Source organism: Pristis pectinata, chromosome 20 (assembly GCF_009764475.1).
Source record: "Pristis pectinata isolate sPriPec2 chromosome 20, sPriPec2.1.pri, whole genome shotgun sequence".
Classification (NCBI taxonomy): Eukaryota; Metazoa; Chordata; class Chondrichthyes; order Rhinopristiformes; family Pristidae; genus Pristis; species Pristis pectinata.
Window position 1 is genome coordinate 33,793,128 of NC_067424.1, and position 27,566 is coordinate 33,820,693.

At 40.3% G+C, this 27,566-nt stretch overlaps 1 protein-coding gene across 4 annotated transcripts in view; it reads right to left on the bottom strand.

Annotated features, from left to right (window-relative positions):
- The window catches only part of csde1 (cold shock domain containing E1, RNA-binding), an 80,623-nt gene extending 64,260 nt beyond the window's left edge, over window positions 1–16,363 (bottom strand). Inside the window, exons 1-2 of one of the 4 annotated variants that reach the window (XM_052034485.1) lie at window positions 16,281–16,363; window positions 9,815–10,162 (exon numbers count right to left, since the gene is read on the bottom strand). The gene's annotated coding sequence lies outside the window, so the exon portion shown is untranslated. Of the gene's footprint in view, window positions 1–9,814; window positions 10,163–16,214 lie in introns of all 4 variants that reach the window. The other 3 variants (XM_052034486.1, XM_052034484.1, XM_052034487.1) reach the window with 3 other exon arrangements.
- Between the last annotated feature and the right edge of the window lie 11,203 nt (window positions 16,364–27,566).

Here is a 27,566-nt window from a genome sequence, read left to right on the forward strand (position 1 = left end):
AATTCTTCCCCACTTACTGATCTCTGATAAAGTGGAATTCGCTTCTGTTTTTTAGCACAGATTGAGGCAGAACGTGTTGATGAAAGAGGGTGACAGGGAGTATTAGAGACTGAAGGAGTAAGATGCTCTGAAGACACAGCGTAGAGATTGTCCATTTTACAGCTGGAGTATGAAAGTAAAGCATTATAAAAGAAATCTACAAAAACCTTGTCCCATTTTGTAAATAATATCCATACAAAAACATTAAATTCACTACACAAATTTAAATTCTTTGTGCCATAACATCTGGACATTATGAACACAACTTGCAATTCCAAAACTGGCTTGGGGCTTGATCTAGCAAGGAGCACAGCCACGCAGTTTAGGAAAAGTTTCAATCTTTCATCTACTGATGATCTCAACCAGAGTGGCAATGAGAATATTGGCATTTATGTCAAGGTCATTTAAAAATCCTTTTAATGCTTATATCCACAGGGCAAAGCTTAGCCAAACTTCAACCAAGCTTGAGGTTTGCTTCAAGCAAAGGGTGAATTTATTGCTGGCTGCAGTTAGAACAGGATGGAGCAGAGGGCAGAATGGAGAAAGTTAGATAGATAGGAAAAACTATTCCAAACACTTCTGAAGCCCAGTTCCTTGTTCAAATGGCAAATTATATCAGGCACTGCCAGGGGACAAAGACATACAAATGGGGTTCAGTGGCATTAAATGCCCCAATATCCAAATCAGCATCAGTTACAAGTTTTTCCCAAGGTCAGGTACATCTAAAATAACTCATACTTCTATGCAAGAGCTTAGAACATTTGCCAAAAATACACATTAAGGTAGCTGGTCCAGTTGAGTCTCACTTCTGACCAGACATTCAACAGGACCAGCCACAAATATTCTGACCACAACAAGTCAGATGCTGGGTTTTCTGCATCCTCCTAACACCAAAATCTTTTGTCATCTACAAGGTACAAGTTGGGAGCAAGATATATTATCGACTTGCCTGAGTAGGTGCAACTCTCAACCTTTAAGCTTGACACTCTCCAGGAAAAAAAACATCTCATCTGCTGATATGAACACCCCTGTCAGCACACCAGTGTATACCACCTACAAAATGCACTGCAATCACTTGCCAGGTCACCAACAGCACAGCCCAAACCAGTGATCTCTAAAGGGATAAGGACAGCTATCATATGAAAACACCAGCTGCAGAGTTCAAGTCACAGATCATCACGGCTTGGAAATATTTCACCTTCAACACCTTCTCAAAGGCTGTCAAGGATGGGCATTAAAAAAAGCCATGCCTCAATGCCCAGGTCTCAATAAATAGCAAACGTGACCAGGAGGGGAATCCAACCAAAAAAAAGAGGGTCACAATGTATTATGAAGGGATTTCTCTCCCCCCAACATTCTCAGTTTTAAAGCTGATAATCTCTCAGTATATTTTCAAAATAACCCAATGACATGACTGATGCAATTTTGAGATTCAGATGTTCACAGCTTAGTAATTTCTAACTAGCAAAGGGTAAAAATCAATTACATCTTTGTTCCAAAATAAAATCTAGTTAAAACCAGAACTATACCCAATTCAACACCCACAAGTTTAAGAAAGAGTCGACTGCATTTATCAGACTTGCCAACCTACTTTGGCTCAGTTAAGCACATATTCAACTAAGTTCTTACCCTTGGTTATACCACTGGCAACTAGGACATTAAGTGCTAAAATCCCAACTTCAAATACCCTCCAGAACCTTCTCACCTCTAACCCCCAACTTCAAGAGGGTTTATGTATAAATCTTTGACCAATTTTTCCATTGTATTTCCCATACTTCTACTCACTGCCTCAGATTCTTCAGAACAATATGAATGCAAGGGGAAACTTTTTCTAATCACACCAGTATGTTTAGTAGAAATTCAGCTACCTCCAACTGACACTAAATACCTCTTACATTGCCTTCAATGCAAATTCTTTTCTTCCACAATTTGCAATGCAAGTTAGAATATTCATCTTTTTCTCTTCTTTCCATCTCAGCAAGCAGACTTTACACATGAAACAGCAATTTACTTGTACTTTTAGTGTGGTGTATTCACTACTCAAATGCAGATCACCAAATGGGAAGGCCACATACACTGAGACAGTAAGCAAGTGCAAAAAAAAAGAGATTCCAGTTGCTGGCCATTTTAATTCTCCACCCAATTTGACACCTCTGTTCTCATCTATCACTGTTTCAAAGCAGCTCAATGCAATTGTTCCATTTTAAAACCTTTGGACTCTCCAACTTTAGATTATAATCACCATGCCAACATACCAACAGAAGGCTATTAACTATTGCTGTGGATCCCAGCTATAAAATTTCCTTCTAAAGCTTCTCCAACCTTGCATCTTCTTTAAAGTGCTTCAAAAGCTACCATTTTGATCAAGCTCATCACCTGCCCTGAGATTTCACGCAAAATAGTGTCAAACTCTGAAGTTGTTCCGTGAAACGTTCTAGGATATTAAATAGGTGTTAAGTAAACAAACTGTTCATTTAATCGCTGGTTCCTGATCGCAGATTTGTGTTCATTCTTTTCTTCCTCCCATCACATTTCCTGTCTGTACAGGTGACCCCCACTTAGAAATTTACCCTTACAGAATTGACTACCCAAAGGTTTGAGATACTGAATCAAATTCACTTGGGAATTTGTATGAAAAATGTAAATAATCAACCATGTTGCTTTCAACTTGTTTCTGGGTTGTGAACAAGTATTTCTTTCCACAGATGCTGCTGAGGCTCTGGAGAACTTCTAGCACTGTTTACATTTCCAACATTCACTATTTGTCTATTGGGAGTTTCTGAACACAAGCTTGTTTTGGGCTTTATGCAAAGTCACTAAAGAAACTAATCACCAGTGAGTGACAAGCTATAATATAAACAGCAACTAATTGTAAGCAAGATAACTAGTGCAAAGAATGCAATGGAGGATTGTGCTTTAAGCATGGCAAAGCCCACGTAACTGAAAAAAACAGGATTTCCAGGAAGTAAAAATTCAGACGTTAAATTTGCATTCCTCAGTACAGAAATCAAAGGCACCTCAATTAAGCCTGCTCAAAATCAGTAGCAGATTTTTGTATCAGAATAAGTTATACTTTGCAGAGATCACTGGACAGCTCCCACCTAAAGTATCTACATTTAAATGTAGACTCAGTTGGTGTCAGCCAATGAGATCACCATTACCTATTTGCCAAGTTACCAGTTATACCCAAGTGATCCTAATCATTTTAGTCAGTGAAGCTTCCTCATCATTATAAATGTCTAATTAATATTGTTTTCATATTAAGTAACTTGCAAAGATAAATGCCAAGGCAAAGTATCAATTATGACAATAACTGATGTTTATATCATTGTCTTACATTCACAATATTATATCCACTTTGGGTCTTTAGCAAGCTCCTAATATAAGACTACATTAGTTCAGCTGAAGGACAGCTCAGGTGTATGTCATTCCTGCTCCCACCTGCAAACATTCCTGCTCCCACCTGCAAACATTCAACTGTTTTCTTTAGATACCAGATTATAGATTTCCAGGGAAAGCATGCTGACAGAGTGGAATGTACAGCCTGCACACAATATATTAAATCTTGGTCTTTAAAGATTACTAAGAAAATAACAACATAATTCATTTGAAGTGCTTTGAGATTTTTATGAAAAGGTACTATAGTAAGGCAAGCTGTTAATTAAAGCAGCAACAAGCAAAGACATGGGCTCATCAGTGCTTCAACTGGACTGCAGCTTGAGATTGCAGCTACTGCAGGCTTAAATGGACTCAAGAACACAAACTAGATTGGCTGATTAAATCACTCATTGCGAAGTGCAAGCAGAATATTAGACACTAGCTCCCAAATGCATTACCTGAAGGAAGATGTTACCATGTACCTGGTTAAATTCTAACAGCCATGATTAATGGGCAAATGAGGTTTGTGGAGGTGGACCCAAAAGCTGTAGGGATTTGCAAGAAATGGCAGCATTACAAATTTAAATGTTCAAAAAACAATTCTTTATTCCTGTTGCTCCCCACTGAAGACACAGGCAGCAATAATTTCACAGGATGCAGCAGTGTGCCTTTTGTTAACAGTGGTTTATAGGCCCTAGGTCATAATGCTAATCTTTTCTACTGCACCCAAGCCTCATCCTTTGTCCCATAAAACATCATTGCATTATCAGGAGCAGAAACCCAAGCTAATTCTATTCCACTCTTAACCAAGAGAGAAGCCAACTATGAAGCCTCAGCTGAGGATTAATTTTAAATAGAGAATTCTTGGAATGAAAATAACTTGATCCAACAGCTTGAATTAAGCAATCCCTATACAAGTAAAATGGACAATCAGCTTTCAAGAAGATTTAGAGTCATTTGAACAACACAATACTAAATTAGTGAATTTAACAGAACAAAAGTTACAAGCCTTCAAATATAGTTTGACACCTGGGATTTTGCACCCATTCAAATTTGAAACAACATTACTTGATGGGATGCAAGATTTATGGAGATTGTGGAATTGCTAAGGCTTTGATTACTTTGAAAACAAATAGTATTTCACAAAAAAAGCACTTATATGTTAGGCTTACCTGGAATTTTGCATTATACATAGAAACTTCTGCACAAAATAGGGAAGTTTACAAAACATAGCAGGACTCTTCAGATGGCCTGAATCCCAATAAGCACTTCTCTAGTGGGTACCCAGAGGTGGTGGTGGCAGCAAAGGCCATGGGAAATAAAATCTTTAAAATTAATATAGGATACATGCCTGCAGTACCTTCCTTTTTACAAGGAGTCTTCATCAATATGGAGGTAATCTTAGCAGGGACCCAGTACATTAGGTATGATTTCCAACCATTTTTAAATCAAAAAGACTAATTTTGTTACAGACTTTTGTATGTTAATTCCATTCATCTGAAATAACAAGGCTGGAAAAACAGCCAATATTAAAAATACAGACATTTTGTTGAAAATGCAGGTTTTGAAATAAAATCAGTTTTAAAAGCAGACAGAGGTCAGGGTAATCTTTGCTTGGTAAGTGCAAAATACAAAACTTTACTTGCTCTCATGAAAAATGGAAAAGCTTCAATTTACTGAACTAATTGCCCATTTGTGGGCCAAAGGGCCTGTACTGTGCTGTAATGTTAAAGGCCACAGATGAAAATACCCAGCACATGGTACAAAATTTAAAAATATGCATTTATTAATGTACTGCTCTCAAGATCAAGCTTGTGCAATTCCAGAATGTTAGGAATGCCATTGACTAATCGTTCTCCTGACTGATTAAGCCAGTTATTTCTGCCACTTTTGAGCAAAAAATCTAAGTCTTCCACTGAATAAACTTAAGTCATTGCACCATTGTCAAAAGAATTTGTATTAAAACATCCACATTTCTCTCAACTGGTAAGTGAGTGAAATCTAAAAGATCAAGAAATTTGGACACAAAAAAGGCCTACCAAGAATCACAATGAACATACTGGCACCAAAAGTTAAAAAAGTGGGAAAACTTGAGCAGTTGGGGGTTACATTGCCACCGGTAGCAAATTCTGCAATTTAGCTTTAACATTTATAAACACCTCACAGCATGAGCCAAAGAAAAATGTCTATATGTACAATATTGTCACATAGTTCAAAATATAAATCAAGATATGCCGAAGTAAAAAAATGTTTCTGTTTGACTTTTTAAACCTGTGTAAATTTCTTGCTATTGAACTAAATGAAGTGTTTACATAAAAATGGATATTTATATTCCATAAATTATTTTAAAACTTAGATGCTCAGCGAGTTGTTTTAGGAACAAGAGTACTACACTGCATGCTGGGCATTCCCATTGCCTGCCCCCATTCCCCTACTTTTCCCTTCACCTAATATGCCAATGCTGCAAATATCACATACAGGGCCCCCCCCCCCCCCCGCCCCCCAGCTTATAACACCCGACTTGTGTACAGCCCATACATATGCCGATTGCTTGGGAGACCAATGGCATAGATTTGCCGGCTGCAGGCATTTTCTACCATCTGGGAAACTCAGATCACAGCCACATTTCCGATTTGCAAGCTATTTGGGTTGCAAACAGAACACTGCCTTAGCCCAGAGACAACCTGTACCAGAAGTTTAAATGGATCACACTGAAAAGCATTGAGGATACAATGTATCTAGGAATGAGAAGCCCACACAAGTGCAGTAGAAGCCACTTATCCTGCTAAAACACAGCTACATGGATTTGTAAACAATGTCATGTATTGTAATATTTATCTTGCTTTACCTTCTGCCAAATCTTAAGACAATTATGCAATATTAAAGTGCAGTGAGCAACAATGCAGGAAAACCTACTTGAAGAAAATCTTATTGAAACCAATTTTTTAAAAATCCTTAACAATGGGGAGATGCATTGCTAAATTTGAACATCTCCCAGTTGCATAAGAATAGAAATTGTTTGCGAAAGGTAAATTATGTAACTGGCAGAAATTCCAGCCATTTTTACTGTTCCCAAAGTAAAGTTTAAGAACCAATTCAAAAAATAAGAACAGCACTCTAGTCTAAAGCCCTGATTATCTTTCAAAATTCTTATTATGGAGGACTTTATTGATTCAATTAGTTAATCAAGCTCTCAGCAGGACCTAGCTTTGTAAAGCCAGCTTATAATGAAAGTGGTTTTAAGAGCAGGAAGAGAAATGTAGTTTGAATTTAACACTGTACAATTCAGAGGTACTCGTTTGATTTCTCCTTCCCAATTTAGAACAAAGCAGAACAGCAACCCAATAAGCTCTCCAACACAACCCAAATATGGACAGTCCATCACTACGTGCTAATTAAGTTGATTATATTGCATACTAGCAGGAACTGAATTTCAACATAATGATTCAAACCAATTCAAGTCAATGAAAAAGTTTGGAGTTTTGTATTCAAGCTTTCCTATTGCCAAAGCAAGTTTCTGTGCTATAACTAAATTTGGGGAATATAATTTTGCCTTTTATTAGAAGAGCACACCTAAAAATGGTAACCCATTTCATTACTCAATATCATAACTGGTTCATGTTAACAGCCTCCTTGAATCTCTTTAGTACTGTACCTCAATCTCAATTTCAGCAACTACAATTTACCAATTAGCTATTGATCCTACAATATCTAAAACTGAGCTGATTAAATATCAACTGCAAATTCACCACCTTATGCTGTGTCTTGTAGTGTTAAACACTTTCACTGACCTATTTATTGTTCCACCCCTCAACTATTTTATTCCTGAATATCACTTCACAAGCAAAAGTGTTTTGCCAGTTCTTAAGGTTGATCAAATTTGCTTTCATCCCATTAGTATGTGCTTCTCATGTACTGGTTAGCACTTGACCTGATGGAATTCTCACTAAAACTTTTGAAAACAGGGATAATGAAAAAATACAGACATCAGCCGGACAGAGAGAAGGAAGCAAAGGGAATGGTGAGGAGAAATCTGTATATCCTGTTCCAATTATCTTCCATCTTCCAACTCTGCTCAATTTGGTTACACCAAGGGAAAACTAATAGCATGATATCTGTGCACTTGGTCAACTTTCCTTCATAACAACTTCTATTGACAGGAGAGTGTAATTACAGTGTGCCTAATATACATGAGAAATTTATAGAAACTGGTGAAAATAGAGAATACACAAACATTTCTCCAGAGTTAGACCTGCAAATTAATCCAGTCATCCCAACCTTTAGTCCTACTTCATAAAATGACAATACCTTGTATGCATATGCTACTGTTAAGATAGATCAACTTGCAAACAAAAGCTGATAGAAATGAAATTACTCTGAACACAAAGACACACTTGGTACACACACTCAGATTTTTCTAGCTAGTACATCCAGCACCCAAGCAATGATGCACATTTCCCAAACCCTCCAGCTTCCCCAAAATACTAGAATACTGTAGACACTTCAGTTCTGAACTGTACTGCATTACTTTCAACAGCAATTCAGAACAATCTGTCTTAAAACAAAATGTAAGCTTTGTTTTATCACATTGTACAGCAAGTCTCCTCCCCCACAGAAAGGTAAATTCCAACTATTGACACGTACCACAAGCAGGATACAAAAAAGAACCTCTTCATCAACTGCAAGCTCACTTTGTAGCCAGCCTTTCCATACCCATCTGCAAATGCTTTAATTGATTTGTGCATAATACGTCTGTTATAAAACACAAGATCATGCTTCTACCAAATTATAGCCATAGAGTTACACGGCAAGAAACAGTTCCTTCAGACCACCAAGGCCATGCCGACCAACATTTATATTAATCCCATTTTTATTCTCCCCATTCCCATCAACTCTCTCTAGATTCTACCACAGCACACTTTACAGGTTGAAATTTTACACAAGGAGTAAATCTCATTGTTTATAATTTCTCAGGTCATTACACTATCAATGCACCACAGAAATAACAGTGACAGTAAACATTCACTGAGCCAATTGAACAAAAGACCTCCCTGATAGGAAATAGAGGTGTATAAAGACTGGATGCCCATGGTGAAGGCAAGGCAATTGGGGCAAAGAAATTGGAAGTTGTTAAAATGGTGGAGGTCATGAGAGATGCCTCAGATGTAGGTGGGAAGAGACTGAACAAGGGGAAACAGGATAGCATAGAGGTATGAAGAAATAATTCAGTGGGACAAGAGCAAGCAGAAATAATGGATCTACAATGACAGTCCTGTTTGTGGATATAGATTTAAGTTAACTACTAGAAGGATTAGAGAACTATGAAAAGGAACTCAATGGTCATTGGGGGTGAGGATGGGAAACTTGCCCAAGGGTGGAGGAGGCAGAAACCATTACTATATTTAAGTAGTACCTAAATGAGGACTTAATGAACCATAATTTGCAGGTATATGAGCCAAGAGTTGGATAGTGGGATTAACCCAAAATTAATTTGTAGCCAGCATGAATGTGGGCTGAATGGTCTCTTCCTGTGCCTTTATTTTCTATGATTCTATGAGAGGAACCACCAATTTTAAAAACAGACTGTTTACAAGCTAGAAACAGATCAGACAAAATGTGCTGACCAACTATCATTCATTCTACTGGGATTACATTGGACATCTGCTTGTCAGCAAATGAAGTTTACTGCCATAGTTGTTGACTTCAGATAATTGAGAGATGAACAAGCTATTGACATCAAGTGGTTACTAGGTCATTCAATGATGCAAAGTTGATTAGTGTGCATCATCAAATAGCCATTGAAAGTTCACTGATGACAGGCTTAGCTAACTGTGCCCAAGATCACCACATTTCTTAAAAAGAACAGTTGCAGTTCAGATAAACACCCACACGAAAGGGTCAACAGGCCCATTACCTGGATCTTACCTAGAGGCTCTGTGGCTGGTCAGAAAGATACTGTACACTAAAGTCTTAAAGCCTTGGCCTAGTCCAATTTCAAATGACTCTGATGCATTTCACTCCTCACTTACTGGTGACATACCTTTTAACAATCATGGGTCTACCATCAAACTCCCTCTATAATCTCATTTTAGTTTCAGCCTCTGAATTGTTGGGGTGTGTTCTATTAAACCGATCACTTAACTCCAAATGTATACTTCATGATTAAATCATGAATGATTTGTGACCTAATTCCATATGCCCACCTTTGCCCCATCAATGCCTCAAAATTTGTCACAAGAAACATGAAAATTAAAGAAAAACCTACAAATAAAGTTTCTCTATATTGTAAATTGATTTAAAAACTACCACCACTCACCACCATGTGATACAAGAATTTCAACAAGCACCTCCAGCCAAATTTACTTACTTTCAGTTAAAATCCCAGTGAATCACATACCTTGAAGTGATGTTGAATATTGCACGGCTGTCTGATCTGTTTATCACACGCTCGAAGTTTACAAATGCTGGGTGGACAGAGAGAAGGATCTACCAAGCTAGCAGAGAATTCCTATTCTTGCTGCACTAGAGCGCGTCCCAGGACAGCAACGAGAAGTGTAGAAGGTCTAGCAGCGTTGGGAAGTGCTCTTTGTAGGCTGTTGAGTAGGCACAAACTTCGGTTTCAGATCAAGTTTTCTTCAGCTGTAGTTTGCTCTTTGGTTGTTTCAGCTTATTTTTTATTTCTCAACGTGATCTGAACTTGAAGCAGCAGTTTCAGATGGTAAATTCAGTTCTATTTCACTTCATACTGGAAAGATAATAGAATCAATGTTAAAAATGATATACAAAAATGCCAGAAGCACTCAGGGTTAAACAGCACCTATAGGGGAAGAATCAGATTCAACATTTTGGATCAAGAAACCTTCACATATTTAATAATTTTGCTCCAATTAAAAAAAGTGATTGAAATACACAAGTCTTTAAGCAGCTTTAACAGTCAAGCAAATGCAACAGCAAGTTGAACAGCTTGATTAAAAATTGAGAAACTCAGCTCAAAACTGCAACTGCCTTCAAAATATTCAACTTATAGATGTAAAGATGCCCTGGCAGTCAATGAGATTAATTATAGCAATAACTTCATAACAATTTGTTATTCAAGGATTAGTATTTTAAAATGTACAAATAGTCTATCCCCAGACAGTGCCAACACAAGCCAAAGAATAAAACAAAACAACTTGCAGACAACTGAAACAGTATCCATTGGAAAGAATAACAACATATTGTAGACCAACTGGACCTTCCATATCATTAAACAAAACTCAATCATCATTTGATATTAACATATCACATCCACTTAACCCCTGTTGATTGTGCCAATCCCTTGTAATCTCCTGCAGGTCTACATGGTGGCAAAATAAATCACACAGACCAGAAGGTAGAGAGTTTGATTTCTCTTCACATAAATTATCTTAAGACCCATGGGAATATTACCAGGGCTAGGAAAGGAGGGATGGAAAAAACTCATGTTCACATTCTTGATCAGTGACTCCACTTGCATTGCATCCTCTTGCAAATGTTAGATGAGGTCAGGATTAGGGTTCACTGCAATTCATTTTCCCCCAATAACAAATTAAATTGCCAACACTTACTTTTAAGATCATTTTTGAAAATTGGTAGCTGGGATAAAATACCAGAGGGCAGTTAATGCCAGTGAACATAGGCAGCCATCACGCTCCAGATCAAGTTAAAAAGGGAAGAAATAGTTGCAGGGTAAACAGGAAGAAAAAACTCGAATTCTTTTCTTAAAATACAAAAAAATCAAACACAAGTAAAACATCAAAATAGAACCATTACAACAATAAAAATTCTTCCAATTCAAAACCATGATTACATTATTCCAAAAACATTGTGGAATCATGCAATTATAATAGTAATGGAAGGGTGCCTTGCCTGTTCTCCTAAAAGAACACTGTAGCTAGTCACACACCCCTATACATTTGCAGTAAACCCACCCCCCCCCCCCAACCTAAGTATTAATTCAATTTTATTTTCAAGTCATGGCCCTGTCGAGATGCTAGCCACCTACTGTTACCTTTATAGACCTGGTTCTTTTGATAACAGCCAAAATCAGGGCGTTTTTGTTTATTAACGGTTGGATGAAATTTCATCCTGCCGTAAATCTGTCCACTCCACCACCCTACATCCTTGAGACATTTCACTTATACTACAAAGTTTTGTGTAATCCATCACACAATCCAAGTCATTAGTGTACAGGAGATGTGGTTTTCCCAGCACCAATCTTTTGGAATATATAGACTTCTCCCTCAGCATTTGGGCAAAAACACCATTCACCACAACCCTACTTTCTGTCAGACTGTGTCCTGGCCTTTTCTCCTCTGTTCTTTCAGAAGATCTGTAATGCTAATACATTCCCATTCTGATGAGTGGTCGAACTGAAATTTTAAGTCTCTCACCACAAATCATCTGCCCTGTTTACCAAGATTCAGTTTTTAACCAATGAAAATAATTTTCTCCAATGAATTTAAGTTGGAATGTACAACAAAATTTCCTGAAGAATTGTGATGGAAAGGGTGTATGTGTTTTGAACATTGCAATGGGATTATGCCCTTACACCTGTAGAAACAGAATGTCACCATCAAGCCTTTGGTCAAAAGACAGCACATTTCTGGAAATACATATTGACAAGACAGACAAATTAATCATATTACTGAGAAGGAAATTAGGGACTTGCAGTCTAAATGACAAGGTAAACATGTTTCTCCCTCCCATGAAGTACAAAATCCAACAGCATATCCAATAAAGTGTTTCTTTACTGCTTCCATACTTGACATATTCCTGCCACTATTTGAATAAGCAGTTTTAGTTAATACTGATTTTCCCCACAAACTAAACCAGCTATTCCATAACAAATTTGTTAAGGCATCTCCTGATGGAAATCACATAATGCAAAAGGGCAACATGGCATGAAGGATCACCGGGCTCTTGAAGCCAACAAATGACGCAGTCCTGAATCAGATTGCTTCCCCAATGAGCCCAGTCTTAAGAATCTAATCCTAGGTTTCCTTCTATTCATGTTTATTAACAATTTGCCACATATTTGCAAATGACGTCAGAACCATACAAGAAAGCAGAATGCAGTGGATTTAGGAAAGTGAGGCCACAATTCACAAAAACCCATTTGGGCAGTGCAATAGACATATTTCAACTTTGCAAGTCTAATTAGCAACAAACAGGTTAAATTAAAGCCAACAGGGAATCAGACTAGAAAGTGATCACTGACCACTCTGCAAGGTTTAAATGGAGTATCAGGAAAGTAAAACCAGTGGGAGCAAGCTTCTGGCCTGCAGTGCAAAAATCTGGAACAGAAGACAGATGAGACTTGTTAGAGGTCAAAATGATGCATCTCTTAAAGCAGCTTCCACTTATGGCTGAGCCCAGACTGAAGGAGCACAAGTATACACAGATGACAAATCAAATAGGAACTTACAGGCAGACACCACTGAAGGATAATGGGAAGAATCTAAAATAACTCAAGTGAAATATTAATCCACAGGGTCTACTCATTCCTGTAAATGAATGTTCTTTGTTTTCAGTATCAAAATGGTGACGCATAATGCTTTGTCAAAACGTCATTTGGAGTACATGGTGCAAGTCCGGTGACCAATAATATTATCTCAAGATGGAAACCATTGTAATAGAGAAGATGCAGACTATTATAAAACAAATCCAACAAGATGCCTTGCAACAGCTAGAACACAGGCCTGGAGATTCAAAGCATTTTCTTTAGCAATGCAAATCTTACAGGCACCAAAATTAAAATTCAATTGATGATTCTTGAGAAAACTGCTGGGTATTAACATAATGCATCACATTGTGATGAATCACCATATCACTGGAGCAAATGACCCGAGCTCAGTGAGAAGCACACAAGCTGCCATGAGGGGTTCTACACCACCCAGAATTCAATAAACCAAAAAATACAAACCAAATATATTTAAGTTTGTACTCCAGTTAACGTCCACGTTGAGAACTTTATGATGACTCAGTTGGTGTACGCATTTTAATTGGCACTTGTTAAAAATGGGTTTGTAATAATCAATAACAATTATGAAATTACCAGTCTGAATTCAACATCGATTCTACAACTTCAAAAGTTACCCATTTAGAGTTCCATCAAAAGATAGAACAAGCCACAATTTGAATTATTTCTTCGGACAATGAAGTACTCCAGCACTTTACCATTATGCAGCGCAAGATTAAATACCCAGAATGCAGGGAATGGTAAAATGTTGCCAACAATAAAGGACACAATTATAAAGGGTGATGTTCAACACTACAAAAATTGAGAAAGGAAAGCTAGAGTGATGTGAAAGTAAAATCACAACTTTTCATGTGCTATGATTAATGAGCGAAGTTTCTGAGATTTAGTAGCAAAGACCAAATTTGAGATAACTTCACAATTATAGTACAACAAAACAGGATAGTACATTCCAAACAAATAGCTTTCCAAATTGATATTGAAGGTATTCTGCCATCTTGGAAGTGGTGTATGGTGCTGGAGATGCAGAGCGAGGGAGGGGCAAGGCAGTCTTGTAAGTTGACAACCAAGGTGAGAATTAAGAGAAATTGCTTTAGCCTCTGTACCAACTGTAGCAAGACCACATGATGGCTTAATGGTTAGTTCACTGGATAATACCAATACCTCTGGACTACTGGCCTGAAAGCAAACAAATTCCACCACAACAGCAAAGGAGTTTAAATTCAAGTGCTAAATAAATCTCACATAAAAATGAGAGTAATGACAGCCATTAAGCTACTGGATGGTAAAAACTCAGCTTTCTCAAAAATATACTTTACCCAAATTTCAACTCCAGACACCATTGTGGTTGACTTTTAACTAGTCTCAAATGGCCTCAAGCTCAGGGAACCATCAAGGAGGGCAGATATTATTGGTCTTGCCAGTGACACCTGAGCCCACTACTGAACAATAAAACAAAAGCAAAGACGGATCTTGGTCACCAATGCATAAATGAAGAACTCCGCAATAAGATCTGCTGGTTAATGATAAATTGGTACTCAGATCCACTTACTCTCCCTCTCCTGAACATCATTAACACAAGGAGGGAGAGCAAGGAGCATCTTTAATACAAGGAGGGCAGGCCACTCAACCCCTCGAGCCTACCCTGCCATTCAATATGATCATGGCTGAACTATGCTGGCTTTCTTTTCTGTCCCAGTTCACCATAACTATCAATTCCTCCATCTTTCAAATATTTATACCTCTCCACCTTAGATACATCTAATGATGTGGCTTCCACCACCCTTGAGGGAAGTGAATTCCGGAGATTTACTACCCACAAGAAATTTCTAAACCGCTCAGTTTTAAATGAGCAGCTGCCTTATTTTGTAATTATGTCTCCTTGCTCCACACCCTCTCACTATTGGGAACATCTCAACATTTACTGTCAAGCCCCCTTGGGATCTTGTACATTTCAACAGAGGCATCCATTTTCCAAACTCCAAAGAACATAAATCCAAACTGTCTCTCCTCTTTTGCTAGAACAACCCTCATCCCAGGAATTCACCCAGTGAATCTCCTTAAGCCATAGTTAAATCCAGAGATAGGAACATTGTGAATGCCTCAATTACTCAGATGCACACAACTTAACCTTGCAACTACTTCATAACAGCAAACCAAAGCACATTTTTAAATTGTGTATGTATTTACCACACAAGCTGGCAAAAGCTTCAGTAGAGAGATAAGAAATGGCCGCTTATCCTGAAAGTTGACTGAAATTTTAAAGTTGGGAATGCCAACATAATTGTTTTTAAACAAACTAGGAAATAGCATAAGAGCCATGAGGAATAAGCCACCTGACCCTTTAAGCTTGCTCGACGTGGCCTAAACTGTCTATGCATTATTCAATGCTACAAGCCCAGGCTCTGGACTCCTCAGCCAATTAAAACATCCTTCCAACACCCACCCTGTCAAGCCCGTTTGCCAATGTTAAATCTTACAACAACAAATTCTAAACTCCATCTTTAAATTTATTTATACAACTACGAGATAAATCATTCATGCACAAATCCGAATGCAGTTCATATTTCAAAGATTAAAAAGCAATTAGAGCCTTTAATTAAACAAATACAAGTATTCTAGTTAGCGGCACGTCTACAACGCTGCCCAAACCTTTGTTCGAGAAGTGCACTACAAATAAGAATAACAAATTTAACGCAATATTTAACGGATTAACGTGGAAATCCATTTTTAGGAGAAGCACAACACCGCATGGTCCTGCTGCTCTGTTTACAGCCGACTTACAGGGTTGCGCAATTCCACCGACTTGTGCATCGGAGTGACGTCACCGGCCAGCGAAGGGGGAGGAAGCAGGCGCGGTGCACCACGGTATTTGTAGTCCCGAACGCCCCACCCGCCCGGAAACGAAGACCATGCACCCGAGGCGAGGGACAGGAAGTCCCGCCCCCATGACCACACGTGATTGGTCATCGGCCGCATTCATCAACGTCAATCCATTAAAGGTGCTCCACACGCACGTAAGAAAATTTCATGGGGGGGGAGGGGGGCTTCAGGCCGGAGAAAATAATGTTAGCGGGAGCCGAGGGAGCCTTCACAAAGGGAGGGCACCGAGTGCGCCCGTACGCGGGGACACGGGCCTCACAGGGCGCTCTGTCAGCCGCCAGCGTCGAGAAACATGACGAACAAAAACAGCGGGCGCTGCCCCGCGGTGGCGCAGCTCCGCCGTCCCGGGCCCCGGCCCCTGCCACCACCCTCCGCCGGCCAAACTCCGGCCGGCCCGTGCCGCGCAGCGCTAACCTACCGCCTTCTCGGCCGGCGTGTGGGGAGGAGACGGGCCGGCGGGCGGCGTTCACTCGCGGCTACTCACCCCAACAGCAGAAGCACTCCAGCGCCGCCATAAGCAGCACGGCACATTACGTAGGAATAAATCAAAGTCTCGCGATAACGCCCACGGCTCGGGCCAAATCCCGCGTGAAGCGCCGGTGGGGGAGGGGGTGGGGGAGGGGGTGGGGGAGGGGGGAGGGGGTGGGGGAGTGGGTGGGGGAGGGGGAGGGGGAGGTTCACCTCTCCCCAGGGGTGGGACTCCTGCTGCAACATCTTCTCAATTATGTCTTTTTTTTAAACTCTGCAATGCAAGCATAAATATATGCAGAAACGCTCCTCTCATTCTGTTATTTAAAAACCTGAAAATACCAGATCTACTCAGCAGGTCGGGCAGCGTCTGCGGAGAGAGAAGCAGGGTTAACTGGGGCAACTTGTTGCCTTCGGGAGCAGGATGAAATGGAAGATTTCCTGTCTCTCAAGCGTGATTCCTCGGTTTGGTCAGAGTGTCGTGTTGCATTTAGCAGTTCTCCCGAAGGCAGTCAAATATTTAAGATATCTTTATTAGTCACATGTACATCGAAACACACAGTGAAATACATCTTTTGCGTAGAGTGTTCTGGGGGCAGCCCACAAGTGTCGCCACGCTTCCTTCGCCAACATAGCATGCCCACAACTTCCTAACCCGTACGTCTTTTGGAATGTGGGAGGAAACCGGAGCACCCGGAGGAAACCCACACACAGATGGGGAGAACGTACAAACTCCTTACAGACAGAGGCTGGATTTGAACCCAGGTCACTGGCACTGTAAAGCATTACGCTAAGTGCTACATTACCATGCCTGCCCTTCCAAAATATTCTTTTGGAAGAGGGAATGACTGTGTATTGCTGTCAATGGCTTCTATTCTGAAATGTAATATGATGTCGAAGTTCCCCAAAAAAAATAAAGTTCATGATTTCCACCCTAGCCTTGGAACTGTTCAACCAAAGCACACATATACCATTAAGGATAGGTTATAAATTATTAATTTATCAAGAAGTGAAACCAAGCTATTACCAATCTATCTGGCTGCTGCCTGCATTGGAGAGCATATCTTATGAGGATAGGTTGAGTGAGCTAGGGCTTTTCTATTTGGAGAGAAGGAGGATGAGAGATGACTTGGTAGAGGTGCACAAGATGATAAGAGGCATAGATCAAGTGGACAGTCAGAGACTTTTTCCCAGGGCGACAATGGCTAACATGAGGGGGCATAATTTTAAGGTGATTTGAAGAAGATATAAGGGGGATGTTAGGGGTAAGTTCTTTTACACGGAGAGTGGTGGGTGCATGGAACGCACTGCCAGCAGAGGTTGTGGGGGCAAATACATTAGGGACAATTAAGAGACTCTTAGAGAGGCGCATGAATGGTAGAGAAATGGAGGGCTATGTGGGACGAATAGATTATTTTTCCCAACTCCATTCCTTAGCCAACAACTCTATCCATCACCTTGATAACGTTTTGAAACTGAACCAGACTGTTTACAATCTTGATGCCGTACTCGAACTCGAAGTGAGCTTTGGATCATTGCTTCCACACCATCATTAAGGCTGCCTTTTTCCACCTCTGTAACATCACCAGCTCCATCCTTGACCCAGCTCAACTCTGGCTGAAACTTTCTTCCAGTTGTCAGTGACCGTTAGGCCTGACAGTTCTGGGCTGAAGTCCCTTATTCTATCCTTAAACTTGTCATCCAAAACTCTACTTCCCTTGTTCAACTCAACACGAAGTCATGTTAATCCATCAGCTCTGTGTCAGCTGACCTACAACAGCCTTTGATAAAGCAATACCTCTCTATTAAAATTCCCATTCTAGTTGTCAGATTGCCTTATCCCTCTGGTATCTCCTCCAGCACTATAACTTTCAGGCTGGCAGAAAACCTTTGATTTTGACCTCTTTATCATCACCAGATTCATTTACTCTAGTGCTGATGGTCATATGTTCACCTGCGAGGGCCAGACCTCTGAAATATGTTCCATGAACCAATGGAATCAGTCATGAATTTGTCCACCAAAAAAAATACAAAAGGAAAGACACAGTTTCACAGCCAGTAGAGCCACTGCCTCACAGCTCCAGTGACCTGGGTTCAATCCTGATATCCAGTGATCCATGTGGAGTTTGCATGTTCCTCCTGCATCCGTCTTGGATTCCTCTGGGGTGTTCAAGATTTCCTCCCTCATCCAAAGATGTGCAGGTTGGTAGGTTAATTGGCCACCATAAATTGCCCTTGGGATGTGGGTGAGTGGCGAATCTGGTGGGGAGAATGAAATGGTTGGTGCAGACTCAATGGGCCAAAGGGCTTCTTTCCATGCCATATAATTCCATGACCTGCCTGTCTCTCTTTTTTCCTTCAACCTGCTTCTAAAAACTAACTTTTTGACCAAAGCTAATATATGACTTGGTGTTCCATTTTAATTTTCTTTGATAATGTGCCTGTGAATCCATTGGGATATTTTGCTTCTCAAAAGGCAGCACATAAAATCAAATCGTTTTGGGTTCAGGTTCTCGGATCCGCAATCCTTAGCAGAAAGCATGTGAGATTTGGGAAAGGACCATCACTTGATAGCCGCTGCCCCCATAACAGTGCTGAATACCAACTTTCTGATCCTTGTATAAAGGATAAATGGAAAAACTTGCATCTCCAAAGTGCCTTTCATGGTCCCAGGGCATTCAAAAATGTCTTACAGCCAACAAAGTCATGGCAGTAATGTGGGAAATGCAGCATTCAGCAACTACCAAATAGTAATGTCATAATAACCACATAATCTGTTTTAATGACATTGATTGAGAAATTAATATTGGTCAGGAAGCTAGGGACAACACCTTGCTCTTCTTCAAAATAGCACCAGAGAATCTTACGTACACACTTGAGGAGGCAGGTTTAGCATCTCAACCAAAAGTGACACTCCAACAGTGAAGTGCTCCCTCTTCCAGAAGCATACCTATCTAGTCTTTTGTTCTCCAGTCCCTGGAGTGAAACTTAAAATTACGATCTGTGTAATCAGTAGTGAGAGTGCTAAACTGAGCCATGGGAGGGAAGTATTTGGTCATGAGCACTGAATACTTCTGTGTGTACCAGCTCCATGTTGTGCTCACCGTTGCACACTTGGCTCCACTACAATCAATGCAGCTGAATTTAGGTAGCCACTCAGTGACCCATGCATGTTTCATGTGCTCGGTAAAAAGTACCTCCCCAATACTGCTTCTAGTGTCACGCCCACACCTCACATCTTGGACACACTCCCGAGTACCAGCCAAGCAACATTATAAGGTACTCACTCACACAGACTGCAGCACCAGATTGGTGGGGTGCACCCAGTGAAATGCTTCAAGCATTGGAAGGATGACAGAAGGCATCCACGAAGTTGTAAGGAACACATTGGAGTCCAGCTCCAATCTTCCACATGGCTTAGCCCAGAGCCTGAAGCACATCTGTTCTCAGTGGAAAAGGTTGGCAGCTTCACTTCAACACTTGCAGATCCCACCATCACACCATATGTGAAGAGTAATGCCTCCTCTTCCATTGCAACACAAGCTGATGCCATTCAAGGTTCTGAGTGCTTTTCTGAAATCTTAGACTTCTGCCATCATGGTGGTGGGTTTGAGTTCAATGGTGCCTTAGTGTGTCAAAACAGACGTGGAATCTTTCCTCCAAAAGATCACCTGGTTATATCCCTGGTGTGTCTCCATGGTCCCCATGACGTAAAGAACATACCTCCGGCAGCTACTGTTCTTCACCAGCCTGTCCAGGTCTCTCTGACAACCAACAAGTGCTCAACTACACACATTCCCACCCACATCATCGCAGCATACATTATTTAAGCAGTTACAGTGCTTATTAGCTGGAAGACTGCTGCAGGTAGTGTGGTGGGTCCACTTAAGGGCCAGTTCCAGAGGTGGTTGCTGCAAGTCTAAGTTCCAGCAGCTGTTTGACTTTCCATTGTATCAGTAGGGCAGCATGGTGATAAACTGATGCAGTACTATATACCCCAGGAAAAGCCAACAATGCTGAGAAACTCAAAGATCAAAGCTGCTCTGCCCAGGACCGCAAGAAACTTTTGCACTCTGTCTTTACCTCTCGTTGTCTTGGTGAAGCAGCCGGCATAATCAAAGACCCCACCCACCCGGGACATTCTCTCTTCTCTCCTCTTCCATCGGGTAGAAGATACAGGAGCCTGAGGGCACGTACCACCAGACTTAAGGACAGCTTCTACCCCACTGTGATAAGACTATTGAACAGCTCCCTTATACAATAAGATGGACTCTGACCTCACGATCTACCTTGTTGTGACCTTGCACCTTATTGCACTGCACTTTCTCTGTAGCTGTGACACTTTACTCTGTACTGTTATTGTTTTTACCTGTACTACCTCAAGGCACTTTGTACTAACTCAATATAACTGCACTGTGTAATGAATTGACCTGTACGATCGGTTTGTAAGACAAGCTTTTCACTGTACCTCAGTACAAGTGACAATAATAAACCAATACCAACAGATCTTGGGGTTTATGGGACTTTTAAAAATAACACTTGGGCAACACGAAATGCCATTAAGATATGGTAAAGAGTTTCCAGGCTCATGAGTTCAGGATACACAGATGCAACTGAAATCAGTGTGAGGTATAAATATACAGACAAAGCCATGCTTTTCGGCAGAGACTGAGGCCTTCAGGTAAAAATTTTAATAATACTATTATAAGACACAAAATACAGTAAAAATGCATGATGGACATGGACAAAACCTACAAAGTAAAGATTTGGAAGTTAAAATGAGGTGAGATGAAAGTTTCATTATAGAAAGTCATATTATTGCAAAGAGTAAGATTATTATGATTTGATGAATGGCCACGAGGCGTACACCTGAGCTGAAAGTTATGCCATTCACAAATGATGTGGAGTTGTTAAAATATTACAGGATTGACATTTTCTAAAATTAGACCCTGGGAAGACATATAAGGTGCCAGCAAACAGTCTTGTTCAATTCAACAGACAGGAAGGCCTTACATTGTTGGACTACATATTCCAGGGTAAATTACCATTTGTTTCTATTGTGAGATTTAGATGCAAAGGAAAGAGGTTTGATGATAAAAGTGGTCTGGTCTTAAAACTTTACTGATATTTCAAACCATTTTCTAAAATCAACATAATGGCAAACTTCTGAATTTAGAATTTTCAGAGCACTGAATGAGTAACAAGTGTGCTTTGATATCATGAAGTTCCACCTCACCTCCTTAATGCATGAGTCCAATCTGATTAAGTAAATTGTGGTTGTGATCAGGTTCCTTGTGTATTTACATTGGTGTTGGTTTATTATTGTCACTTGTACTGAGGTACAGTGAAAAACTTGTCTTGCATACCGTTCGTACAGATCAATTCATTACACAGTGCAGATACATTGAGTTAGTACAGAGTGCATTGAGGTAGTACAGGGTAAAAACAATAACAGAATACAGAGTAAAGTGTCACAGCTACAGGGAAGTGCAGTGCAGGTAGACAGTAAGGTACAAGGTCAAACATGGTAGATTGTGAGGTCAAGAGTCCATCTCATTGTCATTGACCAAACAAGTTCCTGAGTACAGCTCAAATGGTGGGAGACCCTCACAATCTTTGCTGTTGGCCGCTGTCACAAGATATCTGTGGAACACCAGAAAGTTTATTTACTTATTAATTTTTCAGAATCAGGTGTCACTAACAGGACTGGTATTTATTGGTTAGGCTGCATTTGGAGTATTGTGTGCAGTTCTGATTTCCCCATTACAGGAAGAATGTGAAGGTTTTGGAGACGGTGCTGAACTAGGTGCTGGCATGATTAGAGACTATTAGCTATAGGGAGAGGTTGGACAAACTTAGATTGTTTTCTCTGGAGTGATAGAGGCTGAGGGGAGACATAGAAGTTTATAAAAGTATGAGAGGCATAGATAATCAGAGTCCTTTTCACAGGGTAGAAATGTCAAATACTGGAGTAAGTTTTTTTTACACAGAGAGTGGTAGGTGCCTGGAATGTGCTGCCAGGGGTGATGGTGGCAGCAGTCATGATAGAGGCATTTAAGAGGCATTTAGACAGGCACATGAACATGCCGGGAATGGAGGGATGTGGATCATGTGCAGGCAGATAGAGTTAGTTTAATTTGGCAGATTTCTTCCCCAAAGGATATTTGTGATGCAGATGGGTTTTTACAAAGATCCAATAATCTTTGCAGTCATCATTCATAACGCTAATTGTTATTTTTTTTCCAAATTATTAATATAATTTAAATTCCACAGCTGCTGTGATGGGATTTGAACTCAAATCTTGGGATTTGAACTCAGATCCCTGGATTATTAGTCCATCTGCGGGATTACTAATTCAGTAATTTAATCCTGTTTCATCATAGGACCCCAGTGTGGACATAATATGAAACAAAGCCAACTCATCTGACTTCTTCACTGGGAGAATACCACATCTGTAAACCTAGCTGACCGGAGCAACAAATTATATTCCTCTCGATCAAAGAATAAATAAATTATTTGATCAGTTACAAGTCACAAGTAATTGGGACATTCAATGTGATGAAACTTTCTATTGGAATTTCACTTTGCCTCAGTATCTACTGCATAGTTGTTTTACCAGCAATGCTCTTCCATTACAACACCCTAAGAATATGAAAATGAAAAGAAGCATAAGCATTGTGGTCAAAACAGCATACATCCAGCAAGGATAATCAGGAGCAGAAATCCTGGCCAATTCTCTTCTCCCTTTCCTGGGGATGAATTTCTGCCTGTCCTAACTGAGATCAGTTCCACCAGCGATTAAACCAGAGACTTATCCCAATATAACAGTTTGCCTTTAGTAAATAAAATCAAGGAGGCACCAGGCAATTTCTTTCAACCTTTACTGAATGATAATTCATGCAGTTTCTGTCTCTATAACCGTACAGAGATGATGTGGGATGATCAATATTAGTTGTGCTGAATCTAACTAAGGGATATCCGTAGGGAGTTTAAAGTGCATTGTGCAGAAGAAAATACTTGTCAATAAAAAGGACTGCAGGTGCTAGAAATCTAAAAAAAGACAGAAAATGCTGGAAACACTCAACAAGTCAGACAGCATCTGTGGAAAGAGAAACAAAGTTAACGATTCAGATCTGTTTGATCAGAATTGGGAACGAAATTGCAACTGAAACTAACCTGTTTTTTCTCTTTCCCAGTTCCTTCTCTCCATGAGGACAATGATTGGAGGGTCTTATGGATATAATTCCCCTAAGCAGCCTGTGCAACACTTAACTAAATACTGATTAATAGCAATGACTAATCTCTGAAATTTATATTTGTTAACCATGAAAATCAAACTGTAGTCACAGTTCACATACCACCTGAATGACTTTTTTTAGTTCATTTTGAGACGTTAGGACCATCATTTACTGTCTGTTCCCACAAAGTTGAGGCAAACACTACAAACAATACAAACATTAATAAAATCCTCCAATTCTGAGGTTATTATTTTGAAAATATATTTTATGTTTTTAAAAAAATACACGGTAGTTTCTTTTAAAAAATTGCAATTTTATCACAACTTATCAGAACATTTTGTTGTGTGAACATTGACAGGAAGAATTCTGAGATCCTGAAATTATCTTGGAGTTAAAGACACAATAGCATCAGCTCTCTACCCTGGAGAATCTCTATCCATGCAAATATTTATTGTAATAATCCAAACATCATGGTGCAAATGTTTAGTTTAGCCAGCTGAGATAATGATCATGAATATTCATAAGCTCGGAATATGAATATTGTCACAATAGTTGTTCCTTTTGGTGTATGCATTGCAAAATCCTTGTTTTGCTTGCTTGAAATGTGACTCTTACGATTGCACAATGTGTATTGCTATTGCTAGGTTACCAGATTTTGTGTTCGGCAATGATATACTGTGCCTCAACTGCAGAAACATAAACATGTCCTTGAAAGTATGCTTAGTAAGATCGAGTAAGGGGAGCAAGAGAAACAGATCTGACCTTTCGTCTGACCTTCAATTGTTCACCCGATTCTCAATCAGAAGACAAAAATGGAAATATAAATGAAATATTACTGAAATCCTTAGTTAATGGATCTTAGTAACAAGTTCTAATGACTGAATGTCATGTTGCTGTTTTTGCTGGTGTGCTGGTCTGATGCTGTTTGGTAGGGCTCATGGCAATGAAATTAAACTCCTATCAAAGGAAGGAGCTTGTGATGCTGTTTGATATATTTAGAAGCAAAGACAGCTGCTCCATAATTCAGGAACAGAAGCAGTCACATGAAGATACTGTGCACACCATTTACTGAAGTTCTGTTCTTCTGTTAACTTCAGTACAGCTCACAATCTTAAATATATTTGTTTTCCAATCTCATTATTATATCATCTTTAACACCCATAGTGTATTATGTAGGTGAATATCTATTCACAGAGATGTAGTTAAATCTAGCCACAGTATAGTCACTGTTGCCATGTAGGAAAGGACCCTTATATGATGGCTCAGACACTTGAGCAGATCCTGAAATTCATTATTTCAAGGGACAGGGACAAGCGCTAGTTAGGAATGGGACTGAAACTTATTGAAGGAGTGGAGCTTTGGCTTTCAATGCTTTAATGCTGCAGTTAATATAGTTGGATAGTCTTCAGTGGAATCTTAATTATTATTATTGTTCAAAGTCATTATTACAGGGGGAAAAAAAGCATTGTATAATATTATGTGGCATTTCAGAAGGCAAAACCGAAAATTCTGACTTACTACAAGAATCAGTGCCCTGTGTCATCAGGTGCAGGAGCCTGAGACCCACTCGTTAGTCCTCCTACAAGCTTTGGGTATATCTTAAGATATTTTTCTAGTCACATCTTGCACACAGCATGGTGTGGCAGTGGCAGTGGCAGCACAATGGCACAGAGGGTTGCACAGAGGCATGGTGGTAAACGCCACTGCTTTGCAGCTCCAGAGCCCCCCGGGTTCGATCCTGACTTTGGATGCTGTCCATGCAGAGTTTGGGTTTCTCCCGGGCATTCTGGTTTCCTTCCACAAGCCAGAGATGTTCTGCTTGGTTAATTGGCTGCTGTGAATTGCTACCAGTGTTGTTGGGTGGTAGGAGAATAGGATGGCCTGCATACCTTTTCTATGCTGCACAGATATTGGGGAAACGTGGCTTGGAATGAGTCTCCAGAGCATCAGAAACTCTGCAAGGGAGCAGGAGCTGGAACTGAAAAAAAACATGATTCTGATGGTCACTCTGTTGAGGGAAGAGGGAGGGAGAAGTGGATGGGTGGATGAAGGTCGAAGATGGATGAAGGGGTGTCAGCCTTAACTACCTGAAGAACAACTCACCCACTGAATCCCATCCGCCTTGTACCCTAACTCTTATTGCCCATCCCTCAGGTCCTTTAACCTAAAAATTCCTTTTCTTCCTTTTTATTTGTACTTAAATAGCATTGTGTGGCATGCTAACACTACTTTTTAAGAAATCATGTTAAGGTTATTGTGTTCAATTCTGGTCGCCTCATTATAGGAAGAATGTGGAAGCTTTAGAGAGGGTGCAGAGGAGATTTACCAGGATGCTGCCTGGATTGGAGAGCATGTCTTATGAGGATAGGTTGAGTGAGCTCGGGCTTTTCTCTTTGGAGAGAAGGAGGATGAGAGGTGACTTGATAGAGGTGTACAAGATGATAAGAGGCATAGATCGAGTGGGCAGTCAGAGACTCTTTCCCTGTGCGACAATGGCTAACACGAGAGGATTGAGGAAGGTATAAGGGGGATGTCAGGGGTAAGTTTTTTTACAAAGAGAGTGGTGGGTGCGTGGAACGCACTGCCTGCAGAGGTTGTGGGGGCAGTTACATTACGGACATTTAAGAGACTCTGAGATAGACACATGAATGATAGAAAAATAGAAGGTTATGTGGGAGGGAAGGTTTAGATAGATCTTAGAGCAGGATAAAATGTCGGCACAACATTGTGGGCCGAAGGGCCTGTACTGTGCTGTAGTGTTCTATGTTTAAGGTTGCTATCTTGCATTGCAAAGTTTACAGGATGGTATTGTTAGGTTTCTGGTGCAAGAACACACTATTTCAGTTTCAGTACATGTTATTACATTGATCCATTGCAAGATCATGCAGCTGCCAGAACCTTGGCTTGCATCTGTGATCTCAGGAACAATACATTTCTACTGGAGAGTACTGCTTCAGTGATGGAAGAGGGCAGGAGGTTCTCAGAGGCAGACCTGGATAAGCTGATGCAAAATTTTACTCCCAAGCTAGGATACCCTCCTGGGATAGAAGGAAGGGTGGATAATATTTTCTTCAGTACAAAGCATCAGTGACCTCCATAATGCAGTGGTGAGTAGCAAACTGTGAGGTATGGTGTAAATTAGTGGCAGCTTCCTGGAATGATCCTGAGGCCAGGACAGTGATTTCATTTGTGAGAGCGTGTATCTGAGGCCACAGGAGATCACAGGACTCGATGAAAATAGGTGAAACATAGCTATTGTTCTTTAGAGAAGTCTAGATATGAGTGTGAGTCCCAGTTAACTTTGGTGCTGAGCCACTCCACGTCTCCTCCCACATAGTCCCTGTGTGCCTCTGACACCTTTGGTCCACCCACATGCCATCCAGCAACAGAAGTGTTAGTGTAGATAATTACCCACTGGAAGTCACTTTTGATTACAGAAAGATGAGCAGTGTGTAGAGTAAGCAGTGAGTTTGCGGGCAAAGAATGCAAGGTGAGTGTTGATCCTGTAAATAGCAACTATTTGGAGAAAATAGGGTTCCCCAGCAGAGTCCAAATCCCCCAGAAAATGAATAAACAAAAAGCCGAACAAGGGAGTCTCGCCAGAAGTGTATTGGAATAATCAATTTAGAGACCACAAGTGCACAGACAAAGGTTTCATTACCAGGAGAGCTGAGACATAATTGGATCTGGGCACCATTACACAGCAATAATGGTGAGAATATGCACCCTGATTGAAAAATGACACCAAGGATTTGAACCATCCAGTCCGGGTTTCAGTATTTACTGGGGAAACTGCTGAAGGAGAGGGAGCTGAGTCTATGAGGGGGATCTTTAGGGTGGGGGCTCAGTTGGTAGCCCTGTCTAGAAATCTTGTTTACTCTATGCACTGTTCACCCTTAAGACTGCATCTGCAATGACTTCTCTGCAATCAAAACTGACAGCCAGTGGGTATTTACCTACACCTACCACTTTTCTTGCAAAGATGTTAGAGACACCACAGGCAACCACAGAGACAGTGTGGGAGGAGACATTGAGTGGCTCAGCACCAGTTTACAGGGACTCAC